This window comes from Myotis yumanensis, unplaced genomic scaffold (genome assembly GCF_028538775.1).
Source record: "Myotis yumanensis isolate MYYU_CA2020_CCGP unplaced genomic scaffold, mMyoYum1.0.hap1 SCAF_1, whole genome shotgun sequence".
Taxonomy (NCBI): domain Eukaryota; kingdom Metazoa; phylum Chordata; class Mammalia; order Chiroptera; family Vespertilionidae; genus Myotis; species Myotis yumanensis.
This window is the reverse complement of record NW_027223752.1, coordinates 205881794-205902746: the sequence shown is the minus strand read 5'-3', so window position 1 is coordinate 205902746 and position 20953 is coordinate 205881794. Positions and strand designations below refer to the sequence as shown.

At 40.3% G+C, this 20953-nt stretch overlaps 1 protein-coding gene across 2 annotated transcripts in view; it reads right to left on the bottom strand.

Annotated features, from left to right (window-relative positions):
- Positions 1–19759, bottom strand: part of HOPX (HOP homeobox) — a 29222-nt gene extending 9463 nt beyond the window's left edge. Inside the window, exon 1 of one of the 2 annotated variants that reach the window (XM_070396144.1) lies at positions 19389–19759. The gene's annotated coding sequence lies outside the window, so the exon portion shown is untranslated. Of the gene's footprint in view, positions 1–15480; positions 15567–19388 lie in introns of those variants that run through there. The other variant, XM_070396153.1, reaches the window with a different exon arrangement.
- Between the last annotated feature and the right edge of the window lie 1194 nt (positions 19760–20953).

Below are 20953 nucleotides of genomic sequence, written 5' to 3'. Positions count from 1 at the left end.
AGGAGACTGGAAACTGCTGCCCAGAACGGTTCCGTCCTTTTCCATTGACATAGTTATGCTGGCTCTTCCTTGAAAACGTGCTACTTCTTCGTGGAGCCCTCAGTCCTTCACAGAAAGATTAATCAAATGAACAGATTTCTAAACTGGACTCAGATTCAAGGACTGTTATGCATGTACTTTCCCTCTTTGTAAAATTTAATTGCTGTTATGTAATTCCAGGGCGGGCTAGTGCTCCTCGACTTAATCAGGTGCATTTTCTCTTATTACGTTTTTTGTGGCTTCCTGTTACAGGCCTTTGTAAGAGGTTTCATGGGTAGGCCCCGGTTGACTTTGAAGTGTTCCCTGGGTTAGCTGGCTGAGGACCATTGGGCTGGCTGGCTGCTAAGGAGATTTGTGGGAGGACCGTTTGAAAGCACCTACTTCTCCAAGGTACATCTAACAGAACTGATTTCTAGACACGAGGTTGGAAATTCTAACCTTATTTTATTGTATGTTAACCACCTACCAGCACTGGACAGGGTAGCTCTACTTTGCTTCTCCACAAAACTCTGTCATTTCAGCGCTCTTTGGATGACAAGTGTTTGCTGCTGCTTCTTTGTCTCTTCTCTCTTTCTTTTAAAGGAAACTTATAAACCAAATCATTCTAGTGACCTTGGCCTTGCACAGCTTCTCAACGCTTGCCAGTAAGGAAACTGTTGAAAAGTTTCTCTGAAGGTAGTCTAAACAATTTTAGATGAAAAGAACTAAAAATATTTTAAAGCTTCTTAAACTTTAATTTTAGCACAAGTTCTATTGTTGCTGTGGTTATTAATGTCTTGTGAAATTTTCAAAGAGCAATTTGTCTTGTGGCTGTGTTTTCTTTTGTGGATGGGGGGAGATAATGCATAAACATTTCCAAAGTGGTTAAATGAAAGTTGCTGGCTTTTTCCTAAATCAACTCCAATGCCTGGTTGACAGCGTCACCTTTGTTCCCTACTCCTGTTTATTTATTTTAAAGGTATTTACCTATATGAACTGGTTTACAGGAAGTGCTACACTGGCAACTTGTAGAGATTGCCATGGACTCACACTTATCTTCTCCCTCGCCCAGCCGTTCTGACCTCTTTGTAAAGCCACTAACATCAAACCAAGAGAAAAAGATGATCAGTGGCAGATACTCCTCATAAACAGATTCCCATGGTGAGCTGGCCAAAAGCAAAAAAAGCAGATGAATCATTCTTCAGGCCCGTCTCCCAATTTTCTTTAGCTTGGAATTTCCTTTATGTTCACTGTGAACTTCCTGGAAGCAATGGACTCTTGAAGCATTTTGTATTTTCTTAAGTGGAAAAAAAAAAAGATGTGCTGCCATTTTCCCCCAAAAAGTGGTGGTCTTTGGAAGGGGGTAGAGTTTTGCCATTCACCACTTACTAAACTATTCTGGGTGAGGTGGGAGAGAAATCACCCAAGCTGTGTCTCTCAGAAATTGACAAATAGGAGTGGAATACTGATCTGCCTCCCCACACTAACACAAGTCTGGTTAAAGGAGAGAGAGTTTTATTTTGGTTTTTGATTGGTTTAGGTCGTTCAGCTTAGGGCAGTAGTTCCCATGCTTGCCTAGGCCTCTGAATCACCTGTAGAAAGATCCAGGCCCACCCCAGATCTCCTGAATCAGAACCACATTTTAAGAATGCAGCATGGGAGAGACATAAGAAGTTTTCCAGCTCCTATAAGATTTTGCAGTTTAATCCTTAAAGTCCACTATAAATGTTTAGAGCTTCTTATATCTTATAGCTATAAAGATGCATTGAAATATCTTCTAACTCTAACACTGTATCCTCTCAGCAGTTGATGAGATGGTAAGTTGAGGTAGTCTTAAAGGAATAAGTTTTTAAAAATACACATGGGGGAAATGTAAACAGCCTGCTATTACTCTTTTGTAAATATGGTCAGGAATAGGGAGATTGCTGTTAAAATTATGAATTAGCAAAAGACTATTTTCCATGGTTTCAAAAATTAGAAATAATGTAAAACCCTTTTTAAAATCTTTCAGAAAAAAATGTATTCTTGTGTTGAGATCAGAGTTTAAGAAAGCAGGTCACCAAAAGAAAAATTCCTTCCACCCCAGCATACCAATTTCCATAATTGATTTAGAAGCTAAAAATTACAGTGAAAAAGATTTGGCAAACTTGAGTTTGATTGTCCTCCTCTAATTCCTTAAATGTTCCAGTGAGGGAAATGCTGAAAGTTAAGTTGTCATTTATACAGACAACTTACATAATAGAACTTAAGACTGAATATTAGACTATGAATATACTATGTACACATAATGTCATTGCTATCTCCAGGGAAACAAGATTCCAAACCTTTGTGAGAAAACAAATTTTTAAATGCTATATTGTTTCAAATTTTACATATGGAAAAAAATGAACTGGAGGAAAATATAACAAAAAGTTAACAGTGGTTATATCTAGATTGTGGGACTTCAGATGACCTAAACATTTTTCTTCTTTATATTTTTTTCTGGTTTTTCACATTTATTACTTGGAAATTAGAAATTTTTTATTTTTATTTTTTTTAGGAAAAGGCATCCTTGATCATATCAATTGTCTTCTGTTTCATCTGAGTTTTGTACCAAATTACATTTTCAGAGTAAGCATGAGAGTTGCTTTCCATCAAGTCTATCTAGATGATTAGGGAAGTAAGAATTTTCATTTCCCACTCAAATATTATTAGGTACCTAAGGATATATATAATGTACATATAAGTTATGAAGCATAAATTAAATTATTACCAGGCCTATGGAAGCCACTTGTATTTCCTTCTCAATCCCACCCTCTGGCTTATCTGCCTCCAGAAGAAACCAAGGCTCTGACTTTTGTATTAATCATTCTCTTGCTTTTAAAATTAGTTCTATCACATATGTATGGTTCCCTAAAAGAACACTTTCTTTAGATTTGTATGTTTTTGAGATGTATAGAAATGGTATCACTACATATAAATTTTTTTCGTAAATTGCTTTTTTTGCCAACATGCTTGCAAGACTCATCCATATTTCTACATTTAGAGAAGTTCATTTATATTCAGAGCTCTTTTCTTTTTGTGAATATTTGGGGTTTTCCAGTTTTTTGCATTTTTTTTTGTTATGATGAAGATTTTCTTTCTGGACATTTTCATATATGCCTTCTGAGGCACATTTAGGAGGGTTTGTCTAGGACAGTGATGGTGAACCTGTGACACGTGTGTCAGAGGTGACACAGGAACTCATTTTTTTGGTTGATTTTTCTTTGTTAAATGGCATTTAAATACATAAAATAAATATCAAAAATATAAATCTTTGTTTTACTATGGTTGCAAATATCAAAAAATAGAAATGTGACACGGCACCAGAGTTAAGTTAGGGTTAAGTTAGGGTTTTCAAAATGCTGACACGCCGAGCTCAAAAGGTTTGCCATCACTGGTCTAGGATATATACAGGGAGTGGAACTGGTCATAAGGTATGTGTCTATGCACTTTACAACATAATTTTAACTTGCCTTCCAAAGTTGTTGAACAAAACTACATTTCCACCAGCGGTGCATAGAATTTCCTTTGTTCCACATCCTGATCAACACTTGTATTGCTAAATTTTTAAATTTTTGCTATTATTATTATTATTATTTTTTATTTGTTAATCCTCACTGGAGGATATTTTTTCATTGTTTGTAGATAAGAATGAAAGGGAGGGATGGAGGGAGGAAGGAAAGAGAGAAAAAGAGAGAGAGAGAGAGAGAGAGAGAGAGAGAGAGAGAAACATTTATGTGAGAGACATATCAATTGGTTGCCTCCCGCATGCCCTGTCCGAGGCAGGAACAAACCTGCAATCCAGGTGTGTGCCCTTACCCATCACCCTTTGGTGTGTAGGTCAACGCTCTAACCACCTACCAGCACTGGACAGGGTACTGTTATTTTTATGTATTCTTTTTATCCATGAATAATATCAAAACCTTCCTGAAGCTATTTATATTTTCACCCTGTTTAACTTCTTGGAGCTAAAAGGTTCCAAGTGTTTACTGTTTGCTTATAAGAGTATTTCCTGTTCCAGCCTAAGAGATTTGAGGTATTTTTAAAGAATTTAGATTTTGTCTCCAGGCTAGCTCTTTATTTCCATTGGTGACCAAGAACAATACAAAAGATGTATGGAAAACTAATTACAGCAGACCTTGTCTTATTATGTTAAAAATGTTACTATTTCCCCATCTACAGAAGTCAGAACTTGATTCTGCACTTTAAAACTGTGTTAACCATAACAATTATTGCCCTCTCCAAAAAAGTGAGTATCGAAGTCTCCAAATAAAAACCACAGAGGTGAATTTAAAATGACTGAATGGAGAAGGAGAAAAGTTGTAGGAATAGACAGGAAGTATAAAAGAGGGACTATTAGGCTGTGAGTTTAAAATAGGGTATAATCATGTAAAATCGAATAATGTACTCAGGTGTTGGAACTGCAATACCACAATCATGGGGTGCTGAGCTACAGTTCAACAGCAGGTAGATATTAGTTCTTTTCATTTCTCTCGCAATCCTTTCTTAGGAATTAGAATTGGATTAGTCCTGTTTTGCAATCAGGAAAGGTTAACTAACTTGTCTACAGTGTCAGAAGAAGACTCAGAAGTCTACCTTTTCTTTTGGCTACAGCAGTAAAGGCAGTTTGTGATGTCATTAGCATCAAGATCGATTTAGACCTACAAAAAAACTGTATATTCTCCTCATGCTCTACTGATGTCAGAAATTCTAAGATATCTCTGAATCCCTGATTTGAAGCTTTGAGCTCTAATTTTAGTCATTGTCACTTTTAGTGAAGAATTGGGCCGGGGGTGGGGGGGTGGTCTTTCTTGTGTGGGCCAGTCCTACTGTGGTCTCTCCAGCCTCATTCCCTTCGCTGCGGCTGCAGCCTTTTCACAGACCTCCACACGTTCCCTGGAAAGCCCTTCCCACCAAGGCAACAGAGATGATGGAATCGCCCCTTTCAAGCTTTGTTCTGACTCCATTTTTGGAGGTGCAAATACACTGGGGAGATTGGTTCAAGTCTGTCCTATAAGAGCTGAGCTCTTAACCCAGCGTAAAAGGTTAAGAGCTCAGGGTAAAAAGCTAAGAGCCACCTGCCAGCTCGCTGACAAGCACAGTGTTCTCCCAGAACATGCTGCACTTGACTCCGTGAGTCAGGAAGACTGGGATGCCAACTCATACTTGAATTCATGCCATTCCAACTGGACGCCAGGGACCATCTCATCCCATGTGCTCGTATTCCCCCAAGTTTTGTCAGGCAAAGCAATCATGAGGTTTGGTTTTCGACCTCTCCTCCCTGCTCTGGGATTGCATGGCTTCGTAGTTAATCCAAGGCTTCAATATAGGAAGTGCTGCCTTCTTTCCTTTGCAGTTCTGCATATCGATGTGCACGTCTGTATGTGCTCTGTGTTGTGCTAATTCAGCTTACAGCTTTTGAGGCCCTCCTCTTTAAATTCGCTTTCCTCGTGCCTAGAAACCCCGCCCCGTTTCAGGAAAGCCAGCAGAATTAAAAGCAAAATGAAATTTAAGTTAATGGAGCAAAAGTTCATATATAGTTATAGGGACAGTGCTTCCAAACTGTGAGGTGCCTGCTTACAGAAGATATTGTTTTTTAAATGAGTGTGAGCTAGGCATTCAGTAGGGCATCTCTTGGGTGGCAAACTGGTCAGAACAGCTTATAAGTCTCACTCTTTCTGGGTAACAGTCCCTTTTTTAAGCTTTCTGGGCTGGCAAAACACAATATTTGAAACCAGAACCTTAAAAAAATAAAATGCTGTATATATTGCTTCATGAGAATGTTTCCCTGGGCAGAATTTCTGAAGACTAACAAAGTGGGGGTGGGATCATATCGTGAGCATGTTTTCTCATTAGCACTTCGACATTGTGTATTGATTTCAACTTAATTATTGGTATTTTCAGTAATTTAATGGTTTATTTGCTCATTCCTCTACTTCACTCCCCAATTTACCTTTTTATCTATTAATGAGGAAACATTAATAAGAAAGAAGTTGAGTAGTGAGAAAGTTAAAAATAAGCAGGAACAAATACACTATGAATTGGTGAGTAGATTTTTCTAGGCTCTCTTGTCCTATGAGAATAATGACCAAATGGAAATTGTTTTGAAATAACTTGTTCATGGGCCTGTTTTCCCCACTAAATTATATTCTATGGTGGATATGTCATCTCTTATACATTTAAATCTCTCCAGCTTTCATTAGAAGTACCTGGCACTTAATAGGTACTCATTAAATGTCTATTAAACTGAACTTAAATGATGCCATCTGGCATGACTTGATTCAGAACATAAGTTAGGAAGACACTGCTTGTGTTTTCAACAACTAGGACTGGCTATGTTCAAAACCAAAACATAACATTGGAGAAAATAACTTTCCAACCTTCTAATATCTCTTGGTCCTCACTGCCCCAAACAGTACAGAGTTGATTCATATTTTTGAACTGCATACAGAAACCTCACCCCTATTATAACAATAACAACAAAATATTTATTGAGTGATTACTATGCACCAGGCACAGTCCTAAATGTCTTAAATGCATTAACTCATTTAATCATCATAGAAACAGGCCCTCTTAATATCGCCATTTTACACATATGGAAACTGATGTAGATGAAAATTTATATAACTTTCCCAAGGGGATGTATATAACTTTCCCCCAATACAAATCCAATGAGCAGCAGAGCAGGGTTTTAAACCCAGAAAGTCTAGCTCCTGCATCCATGCTATTAACCACTACCCTGTATTTCTTCCTTGTATTGAGCAGTTATGCAGACAGAAGAGCCTTGATGGGTGATTGTGGAAAGAGGGGCAGTAAAGCAATGTGGTGCCACCCGGAAAGGAGTAATGTGGTGTCCTGTGTCTGCCCTGGCTCCCCTGTGGGGTGGGGCTAGTCTGGGAGCAGCGTCTCCTTCCCTGTGGCATGTTTCTCACGGCTGCTGACCAGACACAGCTCTGACCCAGCTAAATGGACAAGCCAGTGATTTCAGTGAATGTCACCAGCACCACTAGCCTGACTGGCTTTCTTTCCCCACATGCTCGTCTGTAATTGGCACAGACATAATTGAAAGATGACATTATGTTAATAATATAGTATACAAATGAGAAAAAGTTACTGCATCCAACAGAATGGAATAGAAAGCTAGGCTTCAACCAGACCAGATGGATCTTAATGACTATTTCTTCTACTTAATCCCTAGGTGTACAGAGTCTGGTTGAGTTGATTAAGGAACTTCCTTATACTGTTGCAAAAAGTCTCTCGGTGGCCCAGACTTTCTACGGCCACTTACAGAAAATAGCAATATATTATGGCAGCTACTGGAAGGGAGAGTGTCTGTGAATGACTACCAGCAGTGAATCGATAATTAATCCTGGACATAAAATTATTTGCATACACACTGAGTCCTTTTTATTGATAACTCATGTTCTAATCCAAAATTTTGTATATGAAAACAAAAGGAAGTGAGGAAAGATAATAATCAAACTTTAGGCTTCTTTTTCGAATGTGCTATGATAAAGTGGAGTATTAATCCACATCCTTAGAAATAAATAGGCTAAGGAAAGAGGGCAATCTCATTTCCATTATCTCCTTATAAAAGATATCCATATTTTAAACAGATTGCTTTTCCAAAGGTCTACCTCTATGATGATGGTGTGGAATTCAGAAAAAGTTTTATCTGGAAAGAACATTATAAATTGTAGTTAGACTCCGAGGCTAACCCACAAAAAGGAATGTAACTAAAATGGTACATATTTGTTACTGGGGTTGGGGGGGCGGGGGTGTTGAAAATAATCCTGTCCAAATATCCTAGTGAAATTTAATAAGAAATCATTTCATTTTGAAAGCAAATGCTGAAGAAAAAGCAGTTTTAGTTAAAATTTGGCTTAGAGAAAGGAGGTTTTGGTGCAGATATTGAAGAGGTTTTCAGGGAACTTTTGATGATCTCAGAGGATTATAGCACAACTCATGTATTTCAAGTGTCCAGAATAGTCTCTGACACATTGTTGAGTGTCCAGTGAATGCTTATTGAATGCATGTCTATTGAACTTTATTTTCACTGCAAAAAGTATGACTTTCCTTTATCGTATGAAGACAGTAATTAGAGCTGTATTTGTGTCATAGATGAAGTAAAGAGGGGGAAAGAGGAAGAAGGGGAATGTTGAAAAGCATGGATGTGAGCAGCAGGTTGTTTGAGACAGAATCAATGAACAATCAAGAGGAAGCCAGAGAGTACTTCGCATGGTCCTCTCCTCCTCATCCTTCTACCCAGGGCACAAGGAGGAAGAGATTTCATGTGTCGCATTTCCCGAGCCAGCCACCAAGCAGCGCTGCCAGACAAGAACAGTTTAGTCGCTGGCCAGAGCTCTTTGTAGGTGGGAAGAGTAAGAGAGAAGCAGAAATAAAAGGTTTTTGAATATACAGTATTAGTTACAGAGGGAATGTTTGTATATCTTTAATGGGCAAATTGTATGTAGAAGATACATTTTATTTTATTCTTAAATATGTTTTTATTGATTTTTTAGAGCGAGAGGAAGGGAAAGAGAGATGGAAACATTGATGAGAGAGAAATATCATTGATTGGCTGCCTCCTACATGCCCCCTTCTGGGGATCGAGCCTGCAACCCAGGCATGTGCCCTGACCTGGAATCAAACCCAGATGTCTTGATTCTTGGGTCGATGCTCAACCACTGAGCTACGCTGGTAGGGCTATAGAGGATACATTTTAAATTCCCATACTAAATGAAAATATTACACTGGTATGGAGTAGTAGAAAAGCACTAGGCAAGGAGTCAGACCTGGATTTCAATTTTAACTCCCCTGCTTAATAGTCACAGGACCATGGGTGAGGTTTTTAAGCTTATGTGAAATGTAGCTCTCTCCTCTGTAAAATGCGGCCGAGAACTTCCTTCCTTGTCTGTTTACTGCAGTTGTGGTCCAGTGAGATTGTGCTCATGAAACAGCTTAGGAAACTAAAGTGATATAGCCATTTCCAGAATGTTACATTATTTCTTCATTCAGAAAAGTGAAGATGGGGGGATAAGGACACATATGCAATATCTTAATCAATAAAGAAAAGAAAAAAGAAAAAAAGAAAAGTGAAGATATTGGGCCAGATGATTTCTGAGATCATTCCTCCTCTAAAATGCTAATGATCAAAATGGCCTGCATTTTATTGTTATTCCTCATCAACAGTTTGCTGATGTCATTGGCCCGAGAAATGGAAGGACATGGGTCCAATCTAAGCGATGTTCTTGATTTGCCAAACACTCTGTGCCGACTTTCTACTTCAAAGGACAACTAAAGAGCCCATGAAACATTTTCAACCAACATGCTTTTTAATGTTCAGTCTATCTGTTAAATTAACATGAACATACAATTTGCCATCCAACGTGAAACACTTAAATTTAAAAGAGGTGCTATGAATAATTACACCAAGATACCAGGCACACATCACAAGTGTCCTAGGCAAACCTGGACATCTGGTCCCCTTATCATAGGTAAAATGTTAAATTTGTCACTTAGATGTAGAAAGATAAAAATGTTCCTGTTGAATTTAGGCATCTGTAATGCTGTCACAGATTAGTAAGATGCAGGTCTGTTAGGATCTTAGAGAATAAAACCACAGGAACAGGTTTTTTTTTACTCTTAAGAAAGCCTATTGTTGCAACTCTGTGTGGTTAAAAGTAAGGAGGATACAGGATGGCTTCCAATTTCCTGACCTTTCGTTTTTATTGCAGTTTGAATACGCAGGGTAGAAATTTGTCTGGTAGGATGAATAATGCTTGGGCCTCTGCCTGCTTTGGGTATTGTTAGTAGGGTTGTGCTGATGCTTAATAAGTGCGAATATCCATTACATCTCAAACACAGTCCCATCCTATGATCAAATGGAAACAAATGAACAAAAACGGCTTGTACTAGAGATTTCCATGGAGCACACCCGTGTGCGCAGGGCTTTTCAAACCAGATAATACCGGAGAGGTGAGACTTGTGAAGTAAACTGAATGATTAGATCTCCTCTTTGAAAATGTCTGATGCCCTAACACAACAACAAATTTGACAGAAAGATTTTTTTTTGGAGGGGGCAGAGATCTCAGTATTTTCTAAAGAAAACCATTAAACAGAAAAAGAAATGTGCACTACTAAGCTTAGAAGCAAATAACAAAAAGATCAACTTTTAAAGCAGTTTGTGAAGAGAAAAAAATGGCACAAATAAGTCAAAAGGACAAGTAATAAATATTCCCTTTATATTTTAGAGTGTGTTATTAATTTTTGGTCACCCATTCAGCTTCCTAATTATACTTTATTTAGGAGGGCATTAAATTAGATTAGCTAGATTCATAGACTATAGGCTAGGAAGATATGTGTATTTGTGACATAGAAGAGAAGGGGTGCTCAAAAACTTAAATACTGATGATAGAAATCATCCTGGTATTTTAAAAATCTAATACAGAATTGTTATAATGCTCTGCAGCCATTCAGTCACTTTAGAATGTTAAAACATAGAGTTTCTTTGTGAAAATGTACTCATTCCCAGTGCCTGTGAAAAGGGCTGTTCATTTGTAAGTTCATTTGCTTTTCTCATGTATGCTGGGTTCTACAATATGTTTGCCCAAGCCCTAGTTGCTTAGTAAGGAACAGCAGTTAGAGACCTTCATAGTATTGCACGTGCATGACCAGTAGATGTTTAGGCTGCCCTTTCATAGGTCATTGTGACCTGCCTAATGCAAGCAGGCATAATTTCCTCAGGTTGTTTGTACACATTGTGAAATGTACAAAAAAGACTCTGAGAAAAATGGAATTATCACTTTGCACAAATATACTTGAATCAATTATTATTTTTTATGGTCCAATGACCATGCTTATTTTATTACTATAATTAGGCAACGGATAAAATGATACACACCTGGTACTTTGTAGAACCCCAGATTATGCCAAAGTCCAACTATACATGCTGTTTGTTACCATGTGGCTCAGTGACATGGGCCTTATTGAGTTGTTATTATGACTAATGAGACAAACAGGGGCGGTGCAGCTCTAGCCTACTCATTAATATCACAAAATCATTGAAAAGGACGGATCTACCAGGGAGCCCAGCTCAGGGGATAGCTCTGAACCTACAGTAGATTGTTTCCCTGAGGATCAAATATAATGTTGCCAAAGGAGGCTGGATGGAGCCTTAGAAAACCTTCGTTCTCCTTCCAGCAGCATCACTTTGATCTCCACGTGACTTTGGACAACTCACTTAATTACTTTGAACCTTCATTTCTTCATCTACAAGTGAAGCTATAATCCTTCCCTCATGTATCTCACAGGGTTGCTGTAGAGTTCAGTGAGATGGATTATGTTATGAATAGCACTTTAAATTATAAACACTATATAAGTACAGAGTACCATTATTAAGGTTCTAATCCAGCTTTCCCAGTGACTCAGGACATAATATTGGGCAAACGAATGACATCAGGTTTTGTAATCATTAAATTAGGGAAACATTTTAGAACCTTCACTCAACCTTCTAACTAATAAGGTTGGAGCGCCCTGGCAAAGACCAATATGGAGCGCCCGGCTGGTGTGGCTCAGTGGTTGAGCATCGACCGTGCACCAAGAGGTCACTGGTTCAATTCCCGGTCAGGGTACATGCCTGGGTTGTGGGCTTGATCCCCAACAGGAGGCATGCAGGGGGGCATTGATGTTTCTCTCACATCAATACTTCTCTCTCTCTCTCCCTCTCCTTTCCTCTCTCTCTAAAATCAATAAAAACACATTGAAAAGAAAAAAATCAATATGGAGAAATAAAATGCTTCTAAAACTGACTAGCTCAAGTTTAAGAAAATAACACTGATCTCAGAAAATTATTTCAGTCACTATTAAAGTCCTAGTAAAGTCCTAAAAAACCCAGAGAAACTTCTAAATGTTTGAAATACTAGACTAGGACTTGTGATGTCATGTGTCTCCATTTCTCAAGGACAACTCAATATTTCATATTGCTTAAAGGAAATACAGGCCATCTAGCCCACTCCTTCCCTTCCCCTGTCTGCCACCAACCAGATCCAACACTAGAGGATTACATAAGCAAAGAGTGTATATAAATAGCAGATTATTAAAAAGAAGTTAGACATAATTCTTTAGAAATATTAGAAATATAAGCAACCATATAGATAGATCTTAAAAATATGGTGTTGAGGGGAGGGGGTGGCGGGGAGAGGTCAATAGGGGGAAAAAGGAGACTCGTGTAATACTTTAAACAATAAAGAGTTAAAAAAATATGGTGTTGAATTTAAAGAGAGAGCAAAAGGGATAGAAGAGTGCCAAAGAAATAGATTGAGATGTACAACTTAAAAAGGGTCTTGTGCCTAAAGACAGAAAAAGAAAAAAACTTCATAAATTAAGAAATTGTTCGTCTGCCTCATTTTTTGGAACTTGACTATATAATTCTTTCCAATGTATTTTTTGCATGATGTGGGATACTTCATGGCTCACTCAATACCCTTCATGCTGCAGCTTACACCATTGCTGGTCTTTTTTTTTCCCTTCAAAGGGCAAGGTGAATAGCTTGCCATTGACCTCCATGACTACCCTACATACTTTTCCACACCATCATCAAATAGCTTTCTAGCCTTATCTTCTCCAAGTGAAATGACATCAAGTCCTCTTGCTGTTCCTTACAGATTTGATTTTATTATTATTTAGTCGTCTAGGAGCCCTGTTGAGCCAGTTCCAAGGAATCTCCACCCTTTCAAGTTGTGGAATGTGAATCAGGTACAATGCTCCTGCTTTCTTCACTCCTGCTTCATAAACCCCAATTCTAGCCATCTCCAAACAGTGCTATGCCACTCCCCAGGCAGTGTGTGAAGAATACATAATAAAGTGTAAACATTCCCAGGCATAGGTTACTGAATTAAAGTTTATTTCTAAAACAGATTTCAGCCCTAGCTGGTTTGGCTCAGTGAATAGAGCATTGGCCTGTGTACTGAAGGGTCCCGGGTTCAATTCCCATCAAGGGCACATGCCCAGGCTGCAGGCTCAATCTGTAGTAGGGGGCGTGCAGGAGAAAGCCAATCAATCATTCCCTTGCATCATTGATATTTCTATCTCTCTCTCCCTCACCCTTCCCCTGTGAAATCAATGTATATATAACAGATTTCACTCCTAGGTATTGGTAGACCAGAAATTTGGAAAGGAGTGAGGAAATATAAGAGCTGAAGAAGATTGTTTATGTAAATTTCCTTATGGAGAAACCACACAGGAAGGAAATGAAAATATATCAACAAAGACTAACTATCTAAGCATATCTGTCATGTCCTTAAGAATTCCAGGAAACTTCAATCATAATCTGTCTAGATAGAATGACTGGCATTAGTTCCTGCCCAGTATGCACTAAGAGATTATAAGTGGTAGATGTCTGCCTTAGGTTGTTTTTATTTTTAAAATTTTATTGCCTGGCTGGCATGGCTCAGTGGTTGAGGTTCGACCTATGAACCTGGAGGTCACGGTTTGATTCTGGGTCAGGGCACATGCCTGGATTTCGGGCTCGATCCCCAGTGTGGGGAGTGCAAGAGGTAGCTGATCAATGATTCTCTCTCATCATTGATGTTTCTCTCTCTCTCTCCCTCTCCCTTTCTCTCTGAAATCAATAAAAAATATATATATATTAAAAAATTATTATTTTAATTGATATTGAGAGAGAGAGAAACATAGATGTGATAGAGATATAGCAATCGCTTGCCTTCACAGGTGCCTGAACTGGGGATCAAGCCCACAACCTAGGTATGTGCCCTGACGCAGGGCACATACCGCAACCTTCCAATGAGCCACACTGGCCAGGGCAGCTTTGTTTTTATCATAAAAGAACAAGGCAGTTCCGAAAGATCGGGCAGGGTTTTAATGTTTGGTCAATATTTTATCAAAATTACTGGAAGCAAATTACAAGAAATGATTTGAGGATGGGTAAAAATTAACTTCTCTAGTTCTAAAAGAGCTTTTATTGCTATCCAAACATGGTCATAAGCTAACACCAATCACTAGGCTTTTTAGAACGTGAAACAAATAAAGTAACTTGGCCTTGTGATGAACAATTCCCCCAGCATGTATACTGAACTTATTTTTGGCAAGACAATATAAATACACCAGCTTTCTGTCTGGGCAGTCCAGATACAAAGCTTTCAATAAGGAAACTGAGTCATGGTGGGAGTGAGTGACTTGGCAGAGAGGCCAGAATGAGGCATGGGCAGGCCTGGGTCCAGACTCAGCTCAGCCACCAATAAATCCTAACATTTAGAGCAACTCACTTTACTGTCTTATGCATTGCCTTCATAGGAGACTACATAGCTCATTGCTCAGGCCATGCATTTTTGAGAATAAAAGGAGGTGCTATTAATCCACTGGACAACTGATCTTTTGGGTTCCCTCCTGCTTTATTTGTTTATGTTTTTTTTCTCCCATTGACGCCCTCACCCCATACACGACCTTCCCAGGCCTTTACCACTCTATTGTCTGTATCCATGGGTTATGCATCCATTACAGCTGCAAATAAAACCCAGGTTCCTGATCACCAGCCCCACACTCTGCTCCCCAAGACAGGCTATCTTCTACCAGGACTTATCTACACTGGAGTTCTGTGGAAGGGTGTGTTCAACATAAGGATCCACGAAGGCACTTTCCCAGCAAATCAAAAGGACAGGCTGACCTGTACCTGCTTGCTCATGTACTCACACACCCCAAACCCACGTGTGTTCAGAATCAATAGCGCTGGAATAACAAATCCACACCAGGGTCATTGAAGGCAGAGGTGGCCAAGGCAGCAAGGGCCAGGAAGAGAACAGTCCTCCCCACCCCCGCCCCCACCTCGGTGTATCAGGAGAATCCCTTTTACTTGCAGCCTCAGGGCTATTCTGCACCAGCCCACCCAAGGCCAGCAGGCAGTATGGGTGTGATCCAGGGGCTGCCTCAGGATCCGCAGGTGTTGGTTTTTAAATGGGCAGGTTAGTATTTTATAAATCACTCTGGGCCACAGCCCACCCATCTGCTAACAATTCCATCTTTGCACAGCCCTATCCACCAACCCCATTCACTTGGTGCTTTAAAAGTTTGAGGAAGCCATCAACATTTTCTAAAAATGTATCCAGGTTAGGTTATGACGTGGCCTTAAAAAAAAAAAGTCTATGTAAATTAAGCCATTCCACACTAAGAGAATTTGGCAGAGATTCTGACACAGTTATACAAACCTGTTTTATCACCTGTGCAAACCCATCACTCACTTTTTAAATAAAAACATTTTTAAGTGAAACTTTGAATGGCAAAAAGAGGAAACATTTGGCTTCCAAACAGCAGCATGAAACAGATTTGGCCACCACCCCAACGCCAGCAGCCTAGTCCTTTCCCCCAGAGCTGGAGTCCCCCCATGGCCCGGTGTCCCTGTCTCCTGGGGCTCAGGGTGGTGCTTACCTTCCCCGCCCCCTCGCTGCTGCTCTCACCAGCAAAGACTGTGCCCTCTGGCTGCCCAGCTGCCCTGGGCTCCCAGACGCCTGAGACTCTGCTTCAGCTCCCAGGGAGGCTAATTACACACCTGGCCACGCCCCTGTCAGAGGCAGGAGGTGCCACGGGCAGCCGCCACTTGCCAACAGGAGCTGCAGCAGTCTCAGCTCTCCAATGAAAGAAAGGGCTGTCAAGGGCCCACAGTCGCAGGAACTTAGGGGACCCCTTGCCCCAGACTGTAAGAAGGGGGTTCCTTGTCACTAAGGCAGAAAAACTGCTCTGCCAGGGGCAGCCTTCTGTTCCAAAGGAGAAACCAGGTAATATTTATAAAGCCTGTGAGAAGAATTTCTTGACATTTTAGTAACCTTAAGGTGGCTCTCCTTTCCCCTCCGCCCCCCCCCCCCAGAAAGATAAATTAAATGTAGCCACTTCCGATGAGGATGAATGCATTTAACAAAAAATAAACCAATTCAGAAAAAGAAATCTCTCAGGGCCCACAGTCTGTAGGGAATTCCTTATGGGATGTGATTTGAAGAATTCTACTGAAAACCCCCAATCTTGGTATATTTTCCCCCAGCAAGTTGCTTGGAATTCTGAGTAGTAGAGATTGAGTTTTGCCTGAAACTTTGATTTTCCTGATTGTCCCAAACGGTAATTATGTAACATTTTGGAGAACTCTCAGATGCGCTATCTTGCTGGAACCTACTTAATATACCAGGGAGAGACATAACTCATTAAGCAATCTTATCTATTAACATTATAACTTTAATTAGTTTTCCAAAATGAGTAATTAAAGCTTTGAGGATATTACACCCCGGAAATCGGGCACGTTTGGATTGGCAAAGGGATGGCAAACCATGAACAACATGGCCAGATGTCTTAGGCCGTGGGCACCCCTGCCCCCGCACAGGTGCTGAGGTGAGGGACAGACAAGAAGAACAGAAGCCACAAGAACAAACTTCACACACTCACGCTTCTGCCCGTTGTTGAGATCTGGAAATCACTTTGAAAAGACCCTGTAGTGCCAAATAGACTCACCCCAATGCTGAGAACTTAGGCCAGTTCCTGAGAGAGCAACATGGCTGTCCGCCAGAGCAGAGTGCCTGGTGCGTCAGCCATGATTCTTTACAGTAATTACAATCCTCTGGCTTACACTAGGTATTATGTAGGGAACAAAAGGAAGCTTTGGTTTTGAAACATCCCTCCTCACCATCCCTTCTCATGCGCTAGCACAGTCCTTAAATAATGCACCTCTGAGGCTCTAATTCCTCCTGCTTACCGCCCCAGAGCATATCTGGGTTTCAAGAATGTGCTTGAACATTCTGAACACCCTGTCCTAGCTAGAGCTGGTAGTGTGGTTTTGAGGACCCAGAAGTGATGGCCTCAGGGGTCCTTCTTCCTCTGAGGTCCTGTTGCTGTCCTCCCTGGGTGTGTGGTCCAGTGGGTAGTGACCCCTCCTCTCTCTGGGCCTCACTATCCTCACCTGTGAAGTGAGGGGTTTGGGTTTTACATCAGAATCACTTGGAGAGTTTCAAAAAAACAATGTCAGGCTACACACCCAGGGGTTCCGATTTGATTGGTTGGGGTGGGACCCAGTCCCAGGTTCAAAACTGAATTAAATGATCCCTGGGACCTTCCAAGTTGTACAAAAATCCACAGTTCTGCCCCTGTAGATTTATTTATTGAATTAATATTTTCCAGGCATACTCATTTTTTATTTTCAGTATGTTGCATAGGATGATTTTTAGAGCTGCTTTTAATGATTAAAAAAAGACCTATTGCCTGGCTGGCATTGCTCAGTGGTTGAGCAGCAACCTATGAATCAGGAGGTCATGGTTAGATTCCGGTCAAGGGCACATGCCCAGGTTTCGGGACTCGATCCCCAGTCGGGGGCTTGCCAGAGGCAGCCAGTCAATGATTCTCTCTCATCATTGATGTTTCTAGCTCGCTCTCCCTCTCCCTTCCTCTAAAGTCAATAAAAATATATTTTAAAATAAATAAATAAATAAATAAATAAATAAATAAATAAAATTGTTTATTTTAAAAAAGATCTATTGCTCAAGTATTGTTTGTTGGGGTGTAATTGGCATATAATGCTGCAGTGTCTACAGTGTACAATCTGATAAATTTTCACTTATAAGAAATGGTTATCACAATCACAAAAGTGAACACATCCACCATCCCCACATTTCCCTGTGCCCTTGGTGACCCTCCCACCCCTCTTCCTCCTGCCCTCCTTCCCCAGGTAACCACTGATCTGCTTTCTGTTACTATCAATTAGTTTTCATTTTCTATCAATGAAGTCACACAGTGTGTACTGTTTTTTGCCTGGCCTCTTATCATTTTGTTTTTGTTCCTTAGATATCAAGCTCTTTGAGAACAGGGGCTACCTTTCATTTGTTTCCTCTTCTTCCTGGCCCCCAACTTATCTTTGCTCAGAGAAGCCCCTTAATCATGATTTGCTTGATTGAAATCAGACCTTTATGACCTTCTCACTGAGCTTCAGTTTGGTGGCTAAGAAGTGCCTGCCAGTGGGTTAAGGGTCTTAAATCAGTAGCTTCAGCTCAGTTTTAAAAAAAAGCAAAAAAAATAAAAAATAAAAATAAAAAAAATAAAAAGCCTTGGTTTCAACTATGGAATTTGGGGTTTGGACTTCTAGTGGTCCAGAAAATGAACATCATGGTGTGTACTGGGGACAAGGGGGTGGAGGGACTACCTTCAAAAGGCTCTTGGCTTTCACCAGATTCTTAATCTTAGTCACAGGTTCTTGGCCCAAGGGAGGAACTATGGAATTAATGTCATCCTTATTATATTCCTATATGCATTTTGTGACTATGATGTCTAATTATAAATCCTCTACCATCCGCTCCCCCTCCCTCCCTTCTCTCCTCCCCCGTAACTTTATTTTGTTCTCTGCCTGCTCTGGTTATCCGAACCCTTCTTAACTAAATACACTACAGACCTTGTCGAGGGAAGTGCTACTTCATGGAAACTTTTTGCATTCCTCTTCTCTTTAAGACCGTCTCACCTAAGTTCTGTGGTATGTTGTGCCCTTTTTCCCCACAATAATTCTTGTTCCACTTTACTTAACAGTTTACCTGGGTATCATTGTGCTCAAATATCACAAACCTACATTTTCTCAAAACCCCAGAGCATGGGGTTCCTTTTCACCTTAAACAGGATCAATATTTTCATTTTCATAACTGATAAGTATTATGTGAACCAGAAGTAACAAGAAATAGCACTGCAAATTTACAGTCGAGTCATCTCTACTCAAATCAGAGATACCTCCCCTTCCCCACTACATTGAACACAAAAATATTTTAAAATGATACTATGTCTAATTTTATTTTTTTTACAAATGTAAAAACTTTATTGGTATACATATTTCTTAAATTTTAATACAAAATCTGATCTTAGTTCTAGAAAAAAAAATCCAAGCACTTTCCACAGCCATGATTCGCTTTACAACGTTATGTCTAATTTTAAACTGAGATGTAGCACAGCAATATTGGCTTTAAATGATAAACTCATGTGTAACTGAGCACAGTCATACAAGCGCTGGTTTCAAAGTGTCTTGCAGAGATAGGAGAGAGTGAGAAAAACATATCACCTACTGGCCAGAAGGCCAACATAGACAGCCCCTCGCTCCAAATCCACCTCAACTCCAGGCATGTTTTGTAAGGATTTGATATCGTACATCCCTCAGCATTCTCTGGCTCCCAGCTTGGGACCAGCTCTTAGCTTTCATTCTCCCTTACACCTCCACCTCCACCTTTCCCAACAGAATAGCAAATATGGTAACTGGAGCATTTCTGTCGCTTCTACACAAAGTTCATTCCTCCTACATTAAAGGCAGATCTTTGAAAGTTACTTACGTGGAAGTGGCGAAGGCTGGGTTTGGAAGCTGAGTTCTCTGATGCTGGCCTGCTTAAATAGCTGAGCTGCCTGACACAGGCGGTTGACAGCACGTTATTTACGCCTGTGAGTTCACTCTCAAGCAAGGACCTGAAAAGCCTGCAGCGTGGGTAGGAAGAAAACAACGAGTATGCCGAGGTTACATCGCTCTGGTTATTCAGGTTTGATATTCAGGCGGTGACTTCTGAGAGTCTCATGGAACGTTCTCAGCACTACTGATTTCTTGTTCCTGATCTGCTTCTTAGCCAAGCAAGAATCTGCACCGAGACTGGATGAGAGAGATGCAGCCAAGAGAAGGAAGACACACAGGACCCTGGAGCCTTGAGCCAAGTTTCTTATTTTGAATGGGCTTCCAGTTAGATGTTTTCTCATTTCAAAGCATAGGCTTGGTGAGGCTGATTTCACAGTTCTGGGGGCTGGGTGCCAAGCTAAGAGCCTGGATAATTGCCCAATCAATGAAAAGTTATTTTGTTTTCAGGCACAGAATGTACAAATAAAGAACAGTTATAAGGGAGGTTCAGCCTAGGATGACACAATATTAGGTCCCTTTGAAAACGATTGTCATTGCTTTCCCCCAGCGTCTATACTTTCCTCCTCATTTCCCCTCCCCTTCCTTTGTTAATGAAATTCCTATCTGAGAGTTGAGAGCTCAAATAAAAAGCCAGTGTGTAAGCAAGCCTGTGGGAAGATGCTCTCCAGGGGTGAGAGAGTGCTCAGTGGTTCGTGTGACCATCAGTGGAAATGTTTCTAAGGGTGAGGGTATGTGTGTGGGTGTGGGGACCCGATTAGTCAATGTTTATCTGTAGTTTCTAGCTAAATACGGCAGTTAACAGTCAATTGCAGAATACTAAATGCATTAAGCCGGTATGATTTCAAGAGGATGAAGGAAGGGAGACGGGGCTTGGTGAGGTCATTTACGGGAGTATCTGTGTGTGTTTGCACAGACACAAGCCGGTAAGTGCCACCCAGATATGCATGTCCTGTATTTTTCACTTCACTGGAGAAAGAAAAAGCCCGCTTGATTCTCTTGGGAACAGCAGCTGTCTGTAAAAGAAGAGCAGCAATCATTCAGAATATTTCTTTCCTTCTTGGAAAAAGGGATAATGGTTATAAAACATGTGTGGGAGAAAAGTAGAGACAGGAGGCCTAGCCTACCCCATCCCTGGTTACCAGAGGAATTCTTTTGTTTCCTGCCTAATTCATTGCCTAACTTTTGACTGTTCTATGGCCAAATTTGAATTCTTGCCTCCCAGATTTCTTGAATGCAGGGTCTTGTTCATCCTTTGACACCCACAGTGCCTGACACAAATTACTATGACAATGAAAATGAGGATGAGGATGAGGGTGACCGTTATCACCCTGATCGTCATCTAGAATCTTGAGAAACTGACCATATGCCAGGTTCCATGTAAAACACTTTACAGTGGGTTTCTTGTGTATTTAATCCTCACAACTCTAGGAGTTAGTTTTTTATTATCATCATTTTAGGGCTGAGGAAACTGATTCTCAGATAATTTTTTTTTGA